General features: G+C 43.6%; 1 protein-coding gene across 1 annotated transcript in view; it reads right to left on the bottom strand.

Annotated features, from left to right (window-relative positions):
- The window catches only part of LOC149468207 (palladin-like), a 348,477-nt gene extending 330,053 nt beyond the window's left edge, over nucleotides 1–18,424 (bottom strand). The window contains exon 1 of the mRNA XM_089670345.1: nucleotides 18,278–18,424. The gene's annotated coding sequence lies outside the window, so the exon portion shown is untranslated. The remainder of the gene's footprint in view (nucleotides 1–18,277) is intronic.
- Nucleotides 18,425–21,848: the final 3,424 nt, after the last annotated feature.

Here is a 21,848-nt window from a genome sequence, read left to right as displayed (position 1 = left end):
GACAATTGTAAAAACAAAAAAGAAAACGGGGGTGCACCAGCCTTCTGCATTACCTAGGGTGATCGCTTTATTGATCCAAAACAAAATATACTCACAAACATTGTAGAAACAAAAGCGTGCCAAATGCAAAGCAACCACTAGACAGGATCAGCTCCCAAATTCATGAGGACCCTCTTAAGGCTGATGCATTTCGAGGAGCGGTCTCCTCTTCCTCAGCCTTAAGAGGGTCCTCACGAATTTGGGAGCTGATCCTGTCTAGTGGTCGCTTTGTTTTTGACATGCTTTTGTTTCTACAATGTTTGTGAGTATATTTTGTTTTGGATCAATAAAGCTATCACCCTGGGTAATGCACAAGGCTGGGGCGCCACATTTTCCTTTGTTTTTACAGTTGGTTCCTGCGGATTTCCCACAACCCCTAGAGGGCAGCAAGGCCAGTGCTGATATTTGATACACGGAGGATGTGTCACAGTTGCATCTTTGTACACCACTCTTACATAGTTACATACATAGTTAGTTTAGCTGAAAAAAGACAAAAGTCCATCCAGTTCAACCATATAAAAAAAAAAAAAAAGTTATAATCCTACACCCACAGCTGATCCAGAGGAAGGCAAAGAAAACAGGAAAGCATGATCCAATTTACTCCTGCAGTGAAAGAAATTCCTTCCTGATCCCCCGAGAGGCAATCAGATATTCCCTGGATCAACTTTACCTATAAATGTGATATCCAGTTATATTCTGTGTATCAAAGAAAAAATCCAGGCCTTTTTTAAAAGCAATCCACTGAGCTGGCCAGAACCAACTCTTGAGCGCAGGGGACTGATATATTTCTGTTAAGTATTTAGGAGAGCAGGGGAGGAGCTGCACGTAAAAGGTATTTTTTTTATCTTAATGCAGAGAATGTCTTTACAATCGCTTTAAATATATAAATATAAAAAGGGTGTAGTACTGTACTTAAATAAATGTCACAAACTAATCAAGCTGTAAATCAAAACAACAAATATTCTCCCAGAATTATATATAAATAAATGATCAAAACCGTGAAAGTCAATACACCACTTAATAAATCATTCTACCACAAAATGCAATCAAATACATGAAGTGATATAAATGCAGGTATGCAATCCGTATTTGTAATCAATATCCCACTTATTTTTCTAAATTGCACATAAATCCACCGAAATGTAAATATTCAGTGATAGCAACAATACAAAAAGTTAGTTTATCACGGTGTAGTCTACATCGGCCTCTACACCAGGATAAAGTAACTTTTTTTTATTGTTGCCATCACTGAATATTTACATTTCGGTGGATTTATCATTTGGTATTTGATAAAATTTAGAACAAAAATTGGGATATTGATTCCAAATACGGATTGCTCTTTTTATCACTTTATGTATTTATTGACTGCATTTTGTGGTAGAATGATTTGTTATGCGGCGTATTGACTTTCACTGTTTTTATCTCTTATTTATATATCATTTGGGGAGAATGCATGTTGGTTTGATTTACAGCTGGATTAGTTTGTAACATTTGTTTAGGGGCAACGCTACACACTTTTATATTTATTTATTCTGTGCTGGAAACACTTTTTTTGTTGGTAGCAGCCTTTTTATTTATGTATGCATTTATTTATTCTGTGCTGGGAACACTTGCATTTGCAGCATCCTCTTTATTTATTTATTTACTTATCTATTCAACATAGGATTCACTTTGTGGCAGCACACTGTTTTTTTATTTTTCACTTTAAATATAAAGTCCAGCTGCCAGGATGGAGGAAAGGAAGTTATGTGTAAGCTCCCAGTTGCTTTCTCCGTGCCGCATGTGACAATGCTGGGACAATCACCAGATTCTAGCACTGTCCAATAAGAGAGAGGCGAGTGGATCACATGCTCCTCCCTACCTGGAAGTACAAAGTATTTTCTTCACTCCCAATCACTGAATGGGATGTCAGGGGAGCAAAGGCAAAGTGAGTATGTTCTGTGTATGTTGGGGGTGGGTGGGGGTCATTAAACCAGCCCTGTTGCTTTGCCCTGTATAGGCGATACAAACATTTGCTTTTAATAGATGAGCTGCTTTTACCAGCTGAAATGAGCATCACAAAATAGAGCATGCTACTCTGGTCACTATTTAAAGCCCCACAGTATCTTTTTCGCAGTATCTCCATGTGGATGTCACACACAGTTAATCTGAAGCTGTGGAGTTTGGCAGCGCTGTCAGTGTAGAAGTAGCAGCTGCCACCAGCATATATGTACATGTGCTGCGAAACTTGACAAACCTGCCACATCAGAGAGAAAGGAGCCCTGCAGAAAACACCACTCCTATACCGTGCTGGGATACTGATCCTCACCATTAACACTCTAAAATTAGGCACACAAGAGCATAAGGATGAACTGTGAGTGTACCAGGAAACAAATTACAGCCACAAAGTGCCCTAAATGCATTGAAGAGCTTCATATTTTCCTGTCCCTTGCTTGCTGATCGGTAATCCCAAACTATTTTAGTTAACAAAGAAAAATACTTTGTAATAGCAAAAATAGATGCAAATGAGTGCACACAGCAAATGTATTCTTAAGAGCACAAAAAGGGGGAGGGCCGACCTTTCATTCCAACATTCCAAAGTGAGTTTCACCATACATCACCAAGTTTACTTTACACCATTGGACTTCGTTACAGCTTCAGAAAATACCCAATACCCAAATAAAGGGGAGGGAAGGTTTGCATTATAACCAAGAATGGCGTAATTACTATTCAGTTTTTAATTAAACTTTGCAAGTATATAGCAACAATAAATCATCACCATAAAACATCCCACTGTTGTCTCTTATTACTGCGGAAACGGATCATTATACAAAAACATATTACATAGACAGGTTTGCAATGACAATGCTACATGAGAAAGCCATAGAAAAAGCTTTTTTTGGCCATACTTCTCTTTTAGGTCACAGGAGTGCACTTACTTATGCACTCCTGTGACCCAGAATCAGCTGACAGCAGGTTTTAGCCGGTCACAGCTGCTCCAGGCTCTAGAATGATCCCCACCATATTGTCTGGATCAACCCAGCTACTTGATTGACAGCTGTCTCCAGCTCTCAGCATGCAGCTCAGTGCTGAAGCCATCTGCCCCCACCATGGAGCTCCACTGAGCACTGGAGGGGCAGAGCTGACCGTCACTGCTCCACTGCTCTCCGCTCCTAAGATACCAAGAATTAAGCAATCAGCGGTCATGTGATCATTCTCGGTCATATATGCCAACGTAGGATAGATGCAGCATCACACCAATGCTGCAGCATTGTGGCGAGTATCTATATTTGTATTTTTATTAACCCCATACATCTTATTTAAAGTGTTACTAAACCCACAACATTAAAATCAGTGTGTATATGCAGTAAAGCATGCTTGTTATACTCACTGTGGAACCTAAGGGGTTAATCATCCACATTGTGTAAAAATTCTGTTTGATCCTGACTTCTTTGATCCTCCCCTTCTTCCAGTGCCCCCCTCTTATCTCCTGATAAGACATATTGTGTGCAAACACTCTGCACATGCTCAGTTTGGTGTGTATTGCTAGAGAGTTTTTTTTCTTGGGAGACTGCATGTGATCAGGACAGGGCCAATTAGCACTGTCCAGACAGAGGTTAAGGGTTCTGCATCCTCCTAGAGCATAAATAAAACTCCTTCTACAAGCTTTAACATGTGCTCTGCTGGACACCGATAGAAGTCATAAGACTGCTCTAACTGCTGATGAGAAAAAGGTATTTAGCAGTTTATATTTACTAAAATAATTGCATTTCCATGTTCTGTGTACTGTGGGAGATTGGATATAGTGAATGCAGGTTCCTGGGTTTAGTAACACTGTAGGGCATATCAAAAAACATACAGAAGACTCACAAATAAAAAAAAATTAATGAGCATTCTAGGTCTCACCAGGATCATGGAAGTTGACGCTACCAGAGTCCCCAAATACAAAAAGACTGTATTTTCATAGGTCAATTTATATAAAAAGGTAGAATTTGATCAAACATTTTTTTCCACGTTCCCAGAGTGAGGGGGGGGGGGGGGGGGGGAGTACTCCAGGTTAGGGGAATGGCCTTTATTGCATAAAAGAGGAAAATGTGTAGAAGACATTTCTGCAACATTTCCAGAATTCGCACCTTCCTGCTAACACCACAAAACACTCCTTGGTTATTTCCAGCCTTGACTACTGCAACTCCCTCCTCACTGGCCTACCTTTACGCAGGCTATACTCCTTTCAGTTTATTATGAATGCTGATGCCAGGCTTATTCACCTTACTAACCGATCTGTGACTGGTGACCCTCTCTACCAATCTCTTCACTGGCTTCCACTAGCCCAAAATTTAAAAAATACTAATAAAATTCTAAATACTAACCACAACATACTGTATAAAGCCATCCACAACATTGTCCCTCGCTACATCACCAACCTCATTTGCAGATATTGTCCAAACTGTCTTCTCTGCACCTCCCATGACGTCTTCCTTTCTAGCTCCCTTGTTACCTCCCCCCACACTCACCTCCAGGACTTTTCCATAACTTCCTCAATCCTCTGGAACCACCTACCCCAGTAGGTCCGGTCAGCTCCTATCCACCTTTAGGCGATCCAGGAAAGCCTACCCCACCTTCATCTAAAAAGCCATACTTGAGAGTCACCTCCATTAAATTATCGCCTGTAGCTATTGCCTTTTGTACCATCTCCCCCTCCCTTTAGATTGTGAGCTCTATGAGCTGGGCCCTCATATTCCTTCTGTATTGAACTATATTGTAATTGTACTGTCCCCCTTTATATTATATAGCCCTGTGCAATCTGTTGGCGCTATATAAATCCTGTATATTAATAATAGAAGACATTTAGAATGCTGAGTCACCAGCAACTTGTCAACTATGCCCAAAGGGTAGACCATGGGGTACATATATTTGGAAGGCCTATTATCACTTCTAGGAAACCAGTTATATCTGGTATACATGCACATTCCCAATCGGAGTGAAAGAAAATCGAAGACAAAGTGGTAAGGACCTAAAGCCAGGTTTATGAAGAGTTACTGTTGTATAATAGATGTTATTTCACTTGAATAATTTTACCCTTAGATGAGAGCACATCCTCAAATATAGTTATCCTCAAATGCAATCATCCATTGTTAATTTAGGCATCACAAATTGCCATATTTCTTTGTACTTATGTAATATAGTGGATTTACTGGTAACAAGAGTAGAAAAGAGTGGAAACCAGCTTAGATTAGCTCTCCAGCTGGAAAAGTGTTTCTACTTTGGTTGAGCAGGGTAATCGTTTAGGAGTAGGAGATAATGAAAGTAAGCTTTTTAGGGAATCCCAAATGTCTCCTGCATGTGGGAGAGATACCATGTGACCATCCACAAACATGGGATATAGGTATTTAAAGTGGAATTACACTGCTATTTAATTTAATTTTAATACTGAAAGCAAACTCACCCATCCATCCATGTCTACATGCTTTAGTTTGCTGAGGATTCATTTTGAAAAACACCCCCTGGCATTTCTGGCAATGGCCATCTTGAGTAAGGGCAGGTGATTCATGTAGCATTTACTTCCTGGCATCCATCAGCCCTTAGCTCAGGTATAGGTTGAGCTGAGAACCCTCCCTCCCCTCCTGGAGACTCCTGGGATGTATGAACTCATTTGCCTAGGCATGAAAACTAGGACGTAACTGAAGAAATGTAAAAAAAAGTTTAACACAAGTAAATATGATATACTTTCCTATCTATTTACGAAAGCTGGCATCATAAGTACTAAAACAGTCCATGTTGAATGAGAGAGTGAAGTTCCACTTTAACACCCATGAAGCACCAAATAGCTTTCCATGGGAAGAAGGAATAGAGTTATATCTAATGCTAGCCAATGGCGGAATACACTGTACATGCAAAATCCAATGATATCAGGCAAACTTCCAAGGGAATCAGTTTGTGTTAAGCATAAAAAGGTCACAAACCATGCTAAAGAAGGTAAATCATTCTTGACTGATGGTCATTAATAAGAAATGCTATCATCCAGAGTGGTGAACAGTGGGATCACACTGATATCTACAGCACAAAAACACACACAAATTATTTTCAAAAAACGTGAGATTGTCTGCATTATTGAACAAGCATATGCCCCTGGTACAATTTGTTGGGTCTGATTAAAATCATTCTGTCTATGACCATTCTAACTTACGACAGAAACAGATGCTACACCATAGAGGGTAAATCAGTCAAGACGGGCCTGTAAAGTCACACATTGTATATGCAACTGTTGAGTGCAGACTGACATGTAACCCTGCCTGCTATGTTCTTATCAGAGGACTAGGCTGTAACTTCTGAGCTAATGACAGGTGGGACTTGTCACTACCTACCCATCTGATTTATGTCATGTACTGATACATTTATATGCATCTTTCAAGAACGTGTCATCTACCTCTAACTAAATAGTCTAGAGTGGATTTATAAGGCTGTGCATTTTACATTAATTGCGCCTTTGCCTCCAATAACGGAAAATGTGTAAAAGATTTTACATTTTACCTTAAAAGCATTCAAACCTAAAGTATAGCTAAAGGCAATTTTTTTTTTTTTTTAATTTTGGATAGAGTGGATAGGGATTAGGATGCTTGTCGGTTTTTGACTGTTGGCACCTTTGGGGACCGGGTACCCGAATTTGACAGGTACCCACTGCCACTTCCGCTGCGATCACCTAGGCGATCAGAAGCAGAAGATATCCTCCCCCCCCTATAGTCTTCTGGGACACGTGACAGGTCCAAGAAGATTATGGGGCCATTCACAAAGAACAGTGCTTCTCGTGCATGCGCAGTGGACAACCGGCTGTGAAGCTGCAAGCTGTCACAGCTGGGTGCGCACACTGAAGGTGCCAGCGCCAAGGAGAAAAGACGGCCGGTGAAACCAGCCATGGTGAGGACACCGTTGGACTGAGGGACAGGTAAGTGTCTGTATTTTAAAAAATCAGCAGCTACAGTTTTTGTAGCTGCTGACTTTATTTTTTTTTTCCAGGTGGAACTCCGCTTTAAGGAGATTCACCCTCTCTATTTGTCCTGTTTACCATTATCACTGAAAGTGAAAGTAAAAGAAAATCCCACATTTTGGGTTGTCCCCAGAAATGTAATAGAGGGGAAATCTTCCAATGGGGACACTAGTTCTGGTGACCTGGGGGTCCCCAAGGAATTCCCTTAACCGCTTCCCTATTGCCCTATAGCAGAACTAATGCTACAGGGCAGCAGGGCTGCGCAAAACGTGCCGCCCTACTCGTGCCACCATTGGTGGCTACAGATGTCGATCACCGGGTCCTGGACAGAGATTCCCCACCGGCGATCACTGAGTATCACTGACAGGGGAGAGACCTGTGTGTAAACACCACAGGTCTCTCTCCTGCGAGCAGTAACATGCTGCTGTGTATTTCTCTGCACAGCAATACTACACAGCAGTATGTTTTCCTAGTAAAAACACACACAGCACAGTTAACCCTTGGTCACCCCAGATGTTTACCCCTTCCTGCCCCGTGTCATCAGTACAGTGTCAGTACTTTCTATTAGCACTGATCACTGTATTAGTGTCATTGTGATGTCAGCAGGGGCGGACTGATCTTTTGGAAACTCGGGCACTGCCCAATGGCCTGGGGTCAGTAGGGGGCCCCATGAGATGCCCCTGGTACCTTTTTCATAGGCTTTTTTGAGTTGGGGCAAGGACACAGGGGCCCCATGATCCCCTATTGCCCGGGGGCCCCATGAGTTGTCAGTAAGTCCCTGGATGTCAGTGGCAGTTAGTAAGTTCCCCCCCCCAATGTCAGAATGCCCACCGCAGTCCTGCTATCAGTTGCTGATCGCCGGCATTACTAGTAAAAAAGAAAATGGAAAAAAAAAATTTCAGTACATATACTGCCATTTGTAGACGCTATGACTTTCATGTAAACCAATTAATTTACATGTATTAGCAAAGACATGTAGCAGAATATACGTTAGCCTAAATTTATGAAGAAATTTTATTTTAAGTTTTTTACTGGATATGTTTTATAGTAAAAAGTCAAAAATATTGTTTTTTTTCTCAAAATTGTGGGGTCTTTTTTTATTTATAGTGCAAAAAATAAAAAAACACACAGGTGATCAAATACCACCGAAAGAAACCTCTATTTGTGCGGGAAAAAAGGACATTTAATTTATGTACAGCATTGTATGTCCACGCAATTGTCAGTTAAAGTAACACAGCACCATATCACAAAAAAATGGCCTGGTCAGGAAGAGGGGTAAATTCCCTGGAGGGCAAGTGGTTAATTTGCAAAATCTGGCAGAGGTTATAACCCCCCTTTTTCTATCCTAAATGAAAAAAAATGTTTTGCCTATAGTTCTTCTTTAAAGTGGACCTGAGTTCGAAAAGTGAAGTTTTTTTTTTATATTATAGGGAACATCCAGAAATTGTAAGCGTGACTAAGCAATACTCTGAAAAAATAACCTCAGTGTTATTAAAGCCTAATTTCTTTTATTGAAATAAAATAAAGATATACTTACCTACTCTGTGTAATGCTATTGCACAGAGCAGTTGCTTGCCTCCCCTTCTGGAGTCCACTGCTAGCGCTGACCACTCCCTCTTCCTGTGGGTGCCCCCCATAGCAAGCACCCATGCAGACACATTCTGAGCCGGGCGGTGTGTGTTCATAGACAGGCTCAGCCATGCCCCCCGATCCCTCCTCACAGAATTTCATTGACAGCAGCAAGACTTTCGAACAAATTCCTCCTGAAAAAGAACAGTTCACTCCTGTTCTTGCAGCAGCCTGTCTCATTTTTTTACCCTGGAGGAACCATTGAGAAATGTTCAGGTCTTAGGGAACCCCCATATGTCACGATCGCGGCGTCAGACCCCAGACCTTCTCTCCAAACTCATGACCGCAGGGATAACCGATCTACAACCGCAATGTGACGTGCGTAACAATGCCACACCCAGCACAACGATTTTCCAGCTAATGGATACCGATCGATGTGCCAGCAGCCTGAATCGATTGTTACTGGGTCAGGTTAATTACACAATTAACCCCTTCACACTGCCACCACCTCCTTTTTGATCAGAGAAAGAGGAAACTCGGCATTCAGCTATAACACTATGCTGGTTGATATAATCGACTGCATAACCTGGTCATAATACAGGCCTGTTATACAGAGGGTTAAAACAAAGAAAGAGATTTATTACGAAAAGGGACAAACAGGTGCAATAAAAATATTTACAGAGAAGATGTAACTAAGATATAGGTAGAGATATATATATATATATATATATATATATATACACACACACACATATATATACACACACACACATACATACACATACACACATATATATATACAGTACATATACACACACACACACACACACAGAAAACAGCACAGCAAAGAGATAACAGGGAGAAGTTAAAGGGTTAAGTTACTTGCCATTAAGCCTTGGATGTAAGCAGATCACATTTCAGAGCAAAAGGCACAGGTCTCCCCAGGTGGTATATTGATGTAAAATGGGAGATGTCTTCAACTTCCTACTCTTAGGCTTGACAGCCTGTTTTAAAGTTTCCCAGCGGGGGGTGGTTCTGAAGTAAAAGACCAATCCCCTGGTTAGGGAGGAATCGTCAGGCAGAACCCTAAACTGGAGCCAACATCTTTCATAGTTCATATTCTGGTCCATAACTTCCCATCTGCACCAGTGACAGTCCACCCGCGGGTATATTATTATGCAGACAAGTCTGGGGATTATATAGATATGAATTATAAAATTATATATTGCACGGTTCACAAGTTCTATGTTTCGGCTTCCCTGATGGTCCGAGATAAGCGAGTGACCCGTTAAACTGTTCGCCTGCTCATTGGCCATCTGACGAGGTGTCCAGTTTTTATGTAAGTCTTTCATATTCCAAGATATGAGACATAGGGGAAAAATTGCTTTGAGAAGTGTTCATCTAATTCTGTCACCTACGATGAGCTAGGTTATTAGCCCTTTCAACTCTTGGGAAGGCTCCCTTATCTTGTTACGAGGTGTGAAATTACACAGCTACTTTGGTCAGTGAGACTCCAATTCTCTTGGGAAAGCTGGCCTGATCTCTTCCTAGGTGAGAAAAGATACAGCTTTCACAGACAGCTCGGCACCTAGCTGGAGATGCCTTGGCCGGCCAGTGACCCATAAACAGTCCACACACACATCTGTCACTGTGCCTCTCAGGAAGGGAGGGGGAAGGAGAATGAGGAAATAACATGCTACTCTTAACAAAATGGCAGACTGCAGTCTCTGGCACGCACGCTTGCGACACCCCCCTAAAATGAATTCATGGGGGGGTCATTAGGAACAATGTTCCTTACTTTGCTACTGTCTCTGTTAAGTGGCACTGAATGCTGAACAATCCAGGCATCATTAGAAGGGAGGTCAATCAGCCACAAATCCAGGAACCCCTATAAATCTCTGGAAGAACTCTAGGATTCCATGGAACCCTAATTGAAAATGGCTGGTCTACAGTCTCATAGTTGTATATCTACAGTGTGAGATCTAAAGTACTGCTGACTCTGACTGATAGTCTTTGGAAGTTTGATTTAGATTTGGAGTGAGATTGGCTGATGTCACTAATGGTACAGTTACTGTTCTCCCTGCTGGAGGCTCTGACATAAGGAAGCAAAGCCCTGCTCTACAAAGATGGCCACCTTCACACAGAAACACAGTGCAGAACAAAGCATGGGGAAGCATCAGCTGCATAGTATCCACAGGCAATACTGATGACTAATCCTTTGTCCTCTGCCTGCCTATTTTGGACAGCTTAGCTTAGTTCCTGTTTAAATTGTAGGATTTGCCTTGTTTCTACTTTCAGGTAGTTCAAAAGAAACCCTTCTAACACCCATTATGCTGATTTTTAGATTTTCCTGCTAGAAAAAGACATTGAGATAATATGGCCATTGACCAAATCAATTGACTATACCTGGATACCTGGTTTTGACAGGTAGCCGCTCCCACTTCCGGCTAAGTTTGGAGAAGTGATACGGAAGTTTGGCCCCCCTCCTTCCTCCCATAGTCTTCTGGGACTATTCACAGACCTCAGAACACTGCCGAACTAATCAGGATGCGCAGTGCAACTTGGGCATGCGCAGTAGGCACTCGGCTGTGAAGCTGCAAGTTGTCACAGCCCGGTGCCCACAGTTGAGATGCCGACGCCGGGTAGAGAAGAGGAAGAGAAGGGACGGCGCAGGTGAGTACATCGCTGGACCCTGGGACAGGTGAGTGTGTGTTTAACAAAAGTCACCAGCTGCAGTTTTTGTAGCTGCTGACTTAAAAAAAAAAAAAAAAAACACATAACAAAATGACTGGAACTTCGCTTTAAGTTTTTACCTTTGTGCATTAAGGTAAAAAAACCTTCTGTGCGTGGGTTCATCCCCCAACCATATACTTACCTGAGCCCCATCAGGATCCAGCACTGTGCATGACCGCAGTGGCTTTCTCGGTTCTGCCTATCCTCACTGGGCAGATCAATAGCAGTGGGAGTCATTGGGGGGCATGCCTCGCTGTCTGTCTATGGATGGCAGTGGGGCTTGGGAGTAAGCCCGCACGAGTGCCCCCATAGGAAGCGGCTTCCTATGGGGCACTGGATGAAGCAGAGGAGCCAGGAGCATAAGCAGGTGACCTGGGAAGAGGAGGAGAGGAAGATCGGAGCTGCTCTGTGCAAGACCATTGCACAGAGCAGGTAAATAGGGTGTGTCTATTATTTTAATTAAAAAAAAAAAAAAAAATTGGGATTTTTGAATATGTTTGGTTAACTGAAGTGATCACAACTTTACTTTTTTCACTTCGTTAAAATGATACTGCCATAAAAAAGTATAGAGGCTGCCATTACTAACCTCTCCTTTGAAAATGTATGTTCCTAGGCTGTCATGTTAGTGCTTTGGCTTCAGTATATTTTGAGTCACTTTAAGTGAAAAATCTCTACTATTTTAGTAAATTAAACCCACTAACTGATCCTGAGAGGGATATAGCATTTGGCCGCATTGTTTTTTTTGGTCAATCGCCAAAAGATAAGCCTGTCTTTCCCTTATTCACACTCTTATAGAAACATTATACCTCAAAAGAAAAGCCACAATAACAGTTCTCAGCAGAGATCCTGAAGAAAAGTGGGGGTTGTCAGAGGTGGACGTCTAATATTACAAGAGGTTAGAAATAGGGGTCTGCTTTTAGTTAGGTGGATTAGAACAGCGTCACTATAATCTAGCTCAATGTTTCCAGTAAAAATAGCTTTCACTACCAGTGTCACATGTAAGGAGGGATTGCAGCATTGTGGAGCAGATGACACTTGCCAGAAATTACTTTTTTTGTTTACTTATTAATTCTTGCTGTCTTTGCCAAGTAATCAGTAGTGGTAAATCAGAAGTTTAGGCATGTTATATAAAAAGGATAAGTACATTTTTGAGGACAAAGCTCCACATGCCTTCTCCTGCCCTCCTTAGCAAACAGTCAACAAAATGCCATTCCACACAAGGAATAGGCAGGCAGTGTTCTGATCCTCCTGGGAGCTGGTGGTCTCTGCATAACAACATACCATTCGCTGCCCATCTGCTACATCTCCATTGTAGAGAGTTGTCTGTCAACTGAATATGATGGGTACACATGACTGATTTTTGCTAGTGTGATCACACAACTATGGTCAACCACAACTAACTGCTTCTGATTATTATACAGTACATTTATTTCCATGTAGCATCAATCATTTGCACAAACTTTGAGTTTAGTGCTATCATCAGTAATTACCTACCAATAAACTAGGACAGCACAGTGGCTAAATTGTTAGCACTTCCGACTGGCATTGCTAGTGTTGTTGGTTCAAATCCCAACCATGGCACCACCTGCCTGGAGTTTGCATGTTCTCCCTATGCTTGTGTGGGTTTCTTCTCAGTACTCTGGTTTCCTCCCACACTCCAAAGACATGCTTTGTAGGTTAATTGACTCCTGTCTAAATTGGCCCTAATATGTGTATGTATGAATGTAAAGCAGGCCATACATGGGTCGAATTCCAAATGATTTTTTGATCGAAAACGTTGTTCGTTCTGTAATCCGATGGTGACACCATGATTTCGTTTTTCACTAATTTTCGAACATGCACGATAAATGAATTGGGGAGGAACCTCGAAAATCGACCGGTGCCAATAACAAAGCGAAAATCGGTCGATTATTCTTAGGTCCGATTTTATAACAAAAAAATAATTCGGAAATCGACCCATGTATAGCCGGCTTTAGTTAGGGACCTTAGATTGCATGCCCCTTGAGGGTTAGGGACTGATGTGCATGTACAATATATACACTATATTGCCAAAAGTATTAGGAAATCCCTCCAAATCATTGCATTCAGGTGTTCCAATCACATCCATGGCCACAGGTATATAAAATTAAGCACCTAGGCATGCAGACTGCTTCTACAAACATTTGTGAAAAGGATGGGTCTTCAAGTGTGGTACAGTAATAAGTTGTAATCTGCGCAAAAATCCATCCTTGTCATTTCCTCGTTACTAAATGCAAAAATCCATCCGTGACATTTCCTCGTTACTAAATGCAAAAATCCATCCGTGACATTTCCTCGTTACTAAATGCAAAAATCCATCCGTGACATTTCCTCGTTACTAAATATTCCACAGTCAAATGTTAGTGGTATAACAAAGTGGAAGCAACTGGGAACAACAGCAACTCAGCCATGAAGTGGTAGGCCCCGTAAAATGATAGAGTGGGGTCAGCACATGCTGAAGTGCACAGTGCACAGAAGTCACCATCTGCAGAGTCAATAGCTAAAGGCTTCCAAACTTCATGTGGCCTTCAGATTAGCACAGCAATAGTGCATAGAGAGGTTCATGGAATGGGTTTCCATGGCCGAGCAGCTGCATCCAAGCCTTACATCACCAAGTGTAATGCAAAGCATTGGATGCAGTGGTGTAAAGCACACCGCCTCTGGACTCTAAAGCAGTGGAGACGTGTTCTCTGGAGTGATGAATCACGCTTCTCTGTCTGGCAATCTGATGAACGTGTCTGGGTTTGGCGGTTGCCAGGAGAACGGTACTTGCCTGACTGCATTGTGCCAAGTGTAACATTTGATGGAGGGGGGATTATAATGTGGGGTTGCTTTTCAGGGGTTGGGCTTGGCCCCTTCGTTCCAGTGAAGGGAACTCTAGGCATCAGCATGCCAAGACATTTTGGAAAATTTCATGCTCCCAACGTTGTGGGAACAGTTTGGGGATGGCCCCTTCCTGTTCCAACATGACTGCGCACCAGTGCACAAAGCAAGGTCCATAAAGACATGGGTGAGTGAGTTTGGGGTGGAGGAACTTGACTGACCTGCACAGTCTTCACCTCAACCTGATAGCGTACATTTGAGATGAATTAGAGTGGAGACAGCAAGCCAGGCCTTCTCGTCTGACATCAGTGCCTGACCTCACAAATGCGCTTCTGGAAGAATGGTCAAATATTCCCATAGACACACTCCTAAACCTTATGGAAAGCCTTCCTAGAATAGTTGAAGCTGTTATAGCTGCAAAGGGTGGACCAACTCAATATTGAATCCTATGGACTAAGACTGGGATGCCATTAAAGTTCATGTGCGTGTAAAGGCAGGCAGCCCAATACATTTGGCAATATAGTGTATATGTAAAGTGCTGCATAAATTGACGGCACTATATAAGTACCTGTAATAATAAATGTTGTATTCCACTGTGCAATGTGTACTGATTAATCACTAGAGATTACTAGAAGGATATCATGAGTGATGATTGCTCTTGCAAAATCGCCACTGTGCATATTCTCTTCTGCAGCAACCAGGCTTCTACAAAAAAGGATTCATTATGGCAGTACCCATACTGATTTATTATATTGAAGGACAAAATTATGTTACGTGTCCAACCACTCCTTCATGCATGTATTTGCCTGTACAGCTTTACCAAAATGCCTATTTCAGCACCTGGGAGCCACAGGTTTGTGTACAGCCCACTGCCAGCAGCCTGTCAAAATCAGAGGCTTTCTGCATTCTGCAGTCCCTGTATGCATATATGGCCTTGTATGAGAGTACCACTTGGATGTGTGTACAGCATACATCATTGATTTTGACAGGCTGCTGGCACTGGCCTCCAGGGAGCTGAAATATGTCCGATTTTCCCACTGTAAATGTGTATGAGGCCTTAAGCTTTTTATGTGCCAAATAAATAAAAGTGTTCCATGACCATTCATTAATTTCTGAACGTACAATATACGTAAAGTGCCTTGTTAATTCTCAGCTCTATATAAATACCTGTAATAAATAAATAAATAGCAAATGCATTGCATGATAGTGCTGCACTGTCCTTCCATACACACCCACCTCCCCTGTCCCTCCTGCAGCTCTGATCCTCACTGTCTAGAGCAGGGGTCTCCAAACGTTCTACAGAAAGGGCCAGTTTACTGTCCTTCAGGCATCAGGGAACTGGACTGTGCCCAGTGGGATTAAACAATACCCGATCTTTGGTATTAGGGGGAGAAATCGTTAGAGACTTTGGAAGACTAGTGCCCCATAGTTAGTGTCAATAGGAGGAATAGTGCCCCATCCTTGGTGTTCGTGGCAGGAATAATGCCTCGTGGGCCAGATAAAGGCAAGAAAAAGGGCCACATACGGCGCCAGGGCCGGAGTTTGGAGACCACTGATCTAGAGGATTCCTTCCACAGTGGTAATGCGCAACATTTTAGTACAATGTATAACTAAAAACATCAGTGCACTTGCTTGCTTATTTTGGTGCACACGATTGGACAATAATAAAAATGGACGCATATCACTTTTAAGATTTAGGGCCAGTTCACACCTTAAAAACGCACTCCGGATACATTTCTACTTACAGTTCACACCAGACGCAGTTCCGGTGCAGTTTGCCATGTTCCAGTACAGTTTTGTGCAGAAAAAATGCAGCATGTTCTACTTTTTTTTCTGCACTGGAAACTGACTGGAACCAACTGCACTGTTCACTGGTTCACTGGTGTGAACTAGGGTCATTGGAATACATAGAAAACACTGTGCATGCATTTTTGATGCAGAAAAAAAGCGCACTGGACTGTACCCATTGTGAACTAGCTGACAAATGACTCAGATCCTTCACAACATAAAATCCCATTATTCAATGCAGTAGGTAGAGGTAAAAAAAAAATCCAGAAAACAAGCAGTTTACATATTTCAGCCCTCAGAGGGCCTTAATCATAGCTTAGAATATCACTTTTAGCCCTTGTTCACACCAAATGCGATTTCAAAGTGGTGCACTTTGGTCCCATTTAATGCATGACTTCAAAGTAGCACTGATGTAGACACAGATGTGATTTCAGTGCATTTACCTTATAGTCTATGAGAGTTAAATCGCACTGAAGTGGTGAAAAATTAATGCATCTGAAGTCGCAGAGGTGTGAACCAGGGCATAATGTGATTTGGTGTAACACATAGAACTTGTGTAATGGTATTGTTAATTTGGCGCTCGGAAAAGTGTACCGACATTTGGCCTGGGTTCACACAGATGTGGTACGGAATTCACAGTGTTTTCTGTGAAAATTCTGCACCACATCAGAATCGCACCCCATTCATGCAAACCGCTGCAGGTGTGTATGTTAACAGCACCCCGAAATCGGTCCGCAAAACATGGTGCAATGTGCAAAATCGGATCGCATAGTTGTGAATACTCATTTGCTCAGATTCTAGTGTGGACCAAAAAAAGGGTCCTGCACCTTTTTGGTGCAGATGCAATACTATTTGAGCCATACAAAATGTACGGCTCCAATCGCACCGCACACAATTCGCATTTGATTTGCATGCAATGGGGAATGGGGTGCTGTTCCTGTGCGAATCACATGCGATATACTGCACCACATGTGTGAACCCAGCCTTACCCTGAAAACATGACGTATTTCTCTTCTCTAAGGCGTCTGGATGGATTTTTTGTTTTGTTTTGTTTTCTTAAAATGTTATTTCTATGTCCTTTAAGCTGCATTATCATTATTTTGACTTCTTAAAATAATATTTGTAATACTGTAGCAATCCATAGTGCTGAGCAGCAGGTGCATTGCACACATCCCATTAACACGGATTTGTGAATTTTGGAGTGGTTATGTAAGGCTCCGATTAGTTCATTCATACATAATGACCATTGTCAGAATTCCCAGCACTGGAGAATGACCATAGTCCTTGAATGAGTCAACACTGACAGATCAGGGGACTGACAGCACACAACTTCCAGGAACACATTCAGTATTTGTCACCAATACCTGTGCTGGGACTTTAGGGACAGTTGGGGATACTTGAGGATGATGATAAATACACGGAGTCCATCTGTATGGAATCAATGATCTCCCCCTGATTGCCCCTGATGGCTGTACAAACACTGCAGAGGACTGATGAGCTCGCTGTGTTAATGATTGACAGTCCCCTGCTGGGTGACAGCACCAACGTCACATAGTCAGAGAAAACAAACTCCTCTCCAGACACACAGACATCCACCATGAACTATTTATAAAGTCACCGAACTCTTCCAGAGACTGCAAAAAGCTCACCAGTGCTAAAATTCACAATCGGTGCTAAAATCTCTGATCAGTGCTAACTTCCCCCGTGTTAACATCTCTGATCAGTGCTAACTTCCCCCGTGCTAAAATCCAGAATCAGTACTAACTTTCCCACTGTTAAAATCTCTAATCAGTGCTAACATTCCCAGTGCTAAAATCTCTGAACAATGCTAAACTCCCAGTGCTAACATCTCCAGTGCTAAAATCCACAATCAGTGCTAACATTCCCAGTGCTAAAATCTTTTAACAGTGCTAATTTACTCAGTGCTAAAATCTCTGATCCGTGCTAACCTCCTCAGTGCTAAAATCTCAGAGCAGTGCTAACTTCCCCAGTGCTAAAATTTCTGATCAGTGCCAACTTCCCCCCTGGCTAAAATCTCTGATCAGTGCTAACTTCCCCGTGCTAAAATCTCTGATCAGTGCTAAAATCTACAATCAGTGCTAACTTCCCCAGTGCTAAAATCTCTGATCCGTGCTAAAATCTCTGATCCGTGCTAACCTCCTCAGTGCTAAAATCTCAGAACAGTGCTAAAATCCACAATCAGTGCTACCAACCTCACTGCTAAAAAAAATCCCCGATCAGTGCTAACTTCCACAGTGCATCAAATGCCATATCAGTGCTCCCATCCCCGATCAGACAGTGTGCGATGTGCAGAGAAGAGTGGTGGACACAAGTGTCACGTACCATGGATGGTGAGGTTCTCGCAGTCCTCCAGAGTGGCGGAGTGGCTGTAGATGAATGAGTATGTGATCAGGACATTCCACATGCACACCGCACTGATCAGACGTTGTTCTTGTTCTCTTCTCAGGTCCTCCTGATCGCACACAACAAAGCCTCCAGCCTAGGAGGAGGAAGTCGTGCTAGACCTCTCCTGGCTGCTGACCAGCCCTGCTTGCTACACAGTCCATGGGAGTCAGGCAGACCTGGGAGGGGGTTCTGTGTGTGTGGGCAGGATAGAAGCTGCTGAAGCAGGGTGTGTATTTTGGGGAGGAATTCCTAACATCCAAAAATAACACCTAGCACGGTAGCTGCTGCTGTGATCTTCCCTCCTTTCTCCTCCCTCTTATCTTTATCATTGTCTGGGGATTTCTAACAACTTTCTCAGAGGGGAGACACCTTCAGTACGAAGCAGGGGCGGACTGACAACTCATGGGGCCCCCGGGCAATAGGGGATCATGGGGCCCCTGTGTCCTTGCCCAAACTCAAAAGAGCCTATGAAAAAGGTACCAGGAGCATCTCATGGGGCCCCCTACTGACCTAGGGCCCTCAGGCAGTGCCCGAGTTTCCAAATGGTCAGTCCGCCCCTGGTACAAAGTATAGAGGCAAAGGACAAGCATGACTCCAGTTAAAGCAGAAGTCAACCGCCAAGGCTGACCATCAATGGCTCGAAGAAAATCCATGAATTCCCCCATCCTTGCTAATGGTGGCCATACGTGCTTCAGTAAATGATCGGTTGCCTATCGTACTGATCTCTTCCAATTAGCACAATCAATCCATAGTCAACAACCCAATCAAATCGATATGTCAAATGAAGCAGCGGAGTTCAACTGATAGCTGGAAGGTGTGATTGCATGTTGTTATCAATCGCATCCCAAACAAGCAAGTTCAAAACAAAGTATTGTCCCGTCTTTTTTTTTTGTGGATAATGGCCGAAACGTCACTCTCTCAATCAACATTTACTACTTTTAATCCTAAGGCTCAATGCACACAAGCCTACTCTGACTGCTGGCCACGGAAAAACATAAAAACGCGACAACTGCGGTACTGTGATTTTGCCACATTTGTGTTTTCCTGCGGTCGGCGGTCAAAACGTTCCTATCCTGAACATAATTCATCCGTGTTCTGGAGAGGGAGGTTTAAACTCACTTAAATGGGAGAGCTCCTAAACTCTGCTAAAAGTCAATGTGTACATGGACATGTAGGCTTTTATGAAATTGAGTTTAGGAGCTTTGGCAAAAAAATGCCAAAAGATCCTAAACTCGAGTTTAGGAGATGCTTGTGTACATGAAGCCTTATGCTGCTAGTAAATAGATAGGAAAGGATATTATATTTACTTGTTTAAAACTTTTTTTCTTCTTTTAATTTCCTCACTTACTTCGTGGTTTGCTACCTATTATACAGTATTTATAAAGCGCTAATAGTTTGCTCAGCGCTGTACATTACAAAGGGGGACAGAACATGTGACAGAACAACAACAATACAATGCAAAACATGAGGGGATCGAGGGCCCTGCTCTTTCGAGCTTACAATCTAGGAGGGAGGGGATGGTGGCACAGGAGGAGTTGGCTGTGGGGGATGGGGTGATAGGAAGAGTGGAGGGGGTTGGCAAGTTAGCAGGGGCTGGGGTAGGCTTCCCTGTAGAGGTGGGTTTTCAGGGTGCGCCTAAAGGAGAGGAGAGTAGGTGATAATCTGATGGGTTGGGGCAGGGAGTTCCAGAGGATGGGTGACACCCTGGAGAAGTCCTGGAGGTGGGCATGGGAGGAGGAGGAGACCAGGGAACTAGAGAGAAGGAGGTCTTGTGAGGAGCGGAGTGTGCGTGCTGGGTGGTACTTGGATATTAGGTCAGTGATGTAGTTCGGGGCAGTATGGTGGACGGCTTTGTACGTCAGTGTTAGGATTTTGAATTTGATCCGTTGTGCAATCGGAAGCCAGTGGAGGGATTGGCAGAGGGGGGTGGTGGAAACAGAGTGGTTGGAAAGGTGAAGGAGTCTGGCAGCCGTATTCAGGATCGACAAGCGGGGATAGCCAGCGGCGAGGCAGGCCAGTAAGGAGGGAGTTGCAGTAATCGAGTCGTGATATGATGAGGGAGTGGATGAGCTGTTTAGTGGTTTCTGGGGTTAGGAACGTTTGGATTTTGATGATGTTGCGGAGGTGGAGTCTGCACGAGTTTGTTAAAGATTGGACGTGGGGCTGGAAGGATAGGTTGGAGTTCAGAATGACACCAAGTACTCTGGTCTGCGGGGCGGGTTTGATGATGGCGTTGTTGGATGTGATGGAGAAGTCAATGGGGGGTGGTGTGCGGGCTGGGAGGGGGGGGGGGGGGGAGACAAGAAACTCAGTTTTGGAGAGGTTCAGTTTAAGGAAGTGGAGCGACATCCAGTCTGATATGTCGCTCAGTAGGTGTGTGATTCGGGCAGAGACTGAGGTGGTGAGGTGGGGGGTTGAGAGATAGATTTGTGTGTCGTCAGCATATAGGTGGTAGTTGAAGCCGTGAGAGTGTATGAGTTGGCCAAGGGAGGAGGTGTAGATGGAGAAGAGAAGGGGCCCGAGGACGGAGCCTTGAGGGACCCCAATAGAGAGGGGGAGTGAGGGGGAGGTGGTAGCATTATAGGTAACGCGTTGTGACAGGTAGGATGAGAGCCAGGAGAGAGCAGAATCTCTGAGGCCAAGGGAGTGTAGTTTTTTGAGGAGGAGGGGGTGGTCGTCTGTGTCGAAAGCTGCAGATAGGTCAAGGAGTAGGAGCACTGAATAGTGGCCATTAGCTTTGGTGGTTAGCAGGTCGTTGGAGAGTTTAAGTAAGGCAGTTTCGGTGGAGTGTAAGGGACGGAAGCCGGACTGTAGGGGATCGAGGAGGTTGTTGTCATTGAGGTGAGAGCTTAGGCGGGTGTAGACTAGGCACTCGAGGAGTTTAGATGTAGATGGGAGCAGGGAGATGGGTCTGAGGTTCGGGTCAGTGGGATCCAGGGAGGGCTTTTTAAATATGGGGGTGATGTGTGCATGTTTCAGAGGGGAGGGGAAAGTGCCGGAGGAGAGGGAGAGACTAAAAGATGTGGGTGAGGGAGCGTAGGATGGAGGGGGAAGGAGGTCGTAAGAGTTGTGAGGGGATAGTGTCGAGGGGGCAGGTGGTGAGGCGGGCATCAGAGAGGATCTTGGAGACTTCCTCGATGGTAGTAAGGTCAAAGGTGTGGAGTGTTGGGGGGGCTTCAGTATGAGGAATGTAGGGTGGGGTGGAAGTGGAGGTGTCAGGAATGGACTTGCCAATAATGGTGGGACTCACCTGCCTTGTGGGCTGCAGTACCAGGGCTGGCCAGCGGGTGCTCTCAGCAATCAGAGACTCAACCCTGCAGTCAGCCAAACACCTGAAGCTGATTACGGAGGTGTATTTAAAGGGATGGCCAGACCTGCAGTCTGTGCCTTGGTGTGTGTTTTTCCATGGGCCCCTGTATCTTGTTACCTGCATTCCTGTTCCTGTTTCTGTCTGACTGATTTGTTGCCGACCCTGCCTGATCCGGACCTCTGCTGACTTCTCCTGTTT

Source organism: Staurois parvus, unplaced genomic scaffold (assembly GCF_062004578.1).
Source record: "Staurois parvus isolate SC_StPar_1 unplaced genomic scaffold, SC_StPar_1.0 ptg000090l, whole genome shotgun sequence".
Classification (NCBI taxonomy): domain Eukaryota; kingdom Metazoa; phylum Chordata; class Amphibia; order Anura; family Ranidae; genus Staurois; species Staurois parvus.
This window is presented reverse-complemented; position numbering and strand designations above follow the sequence as displayed.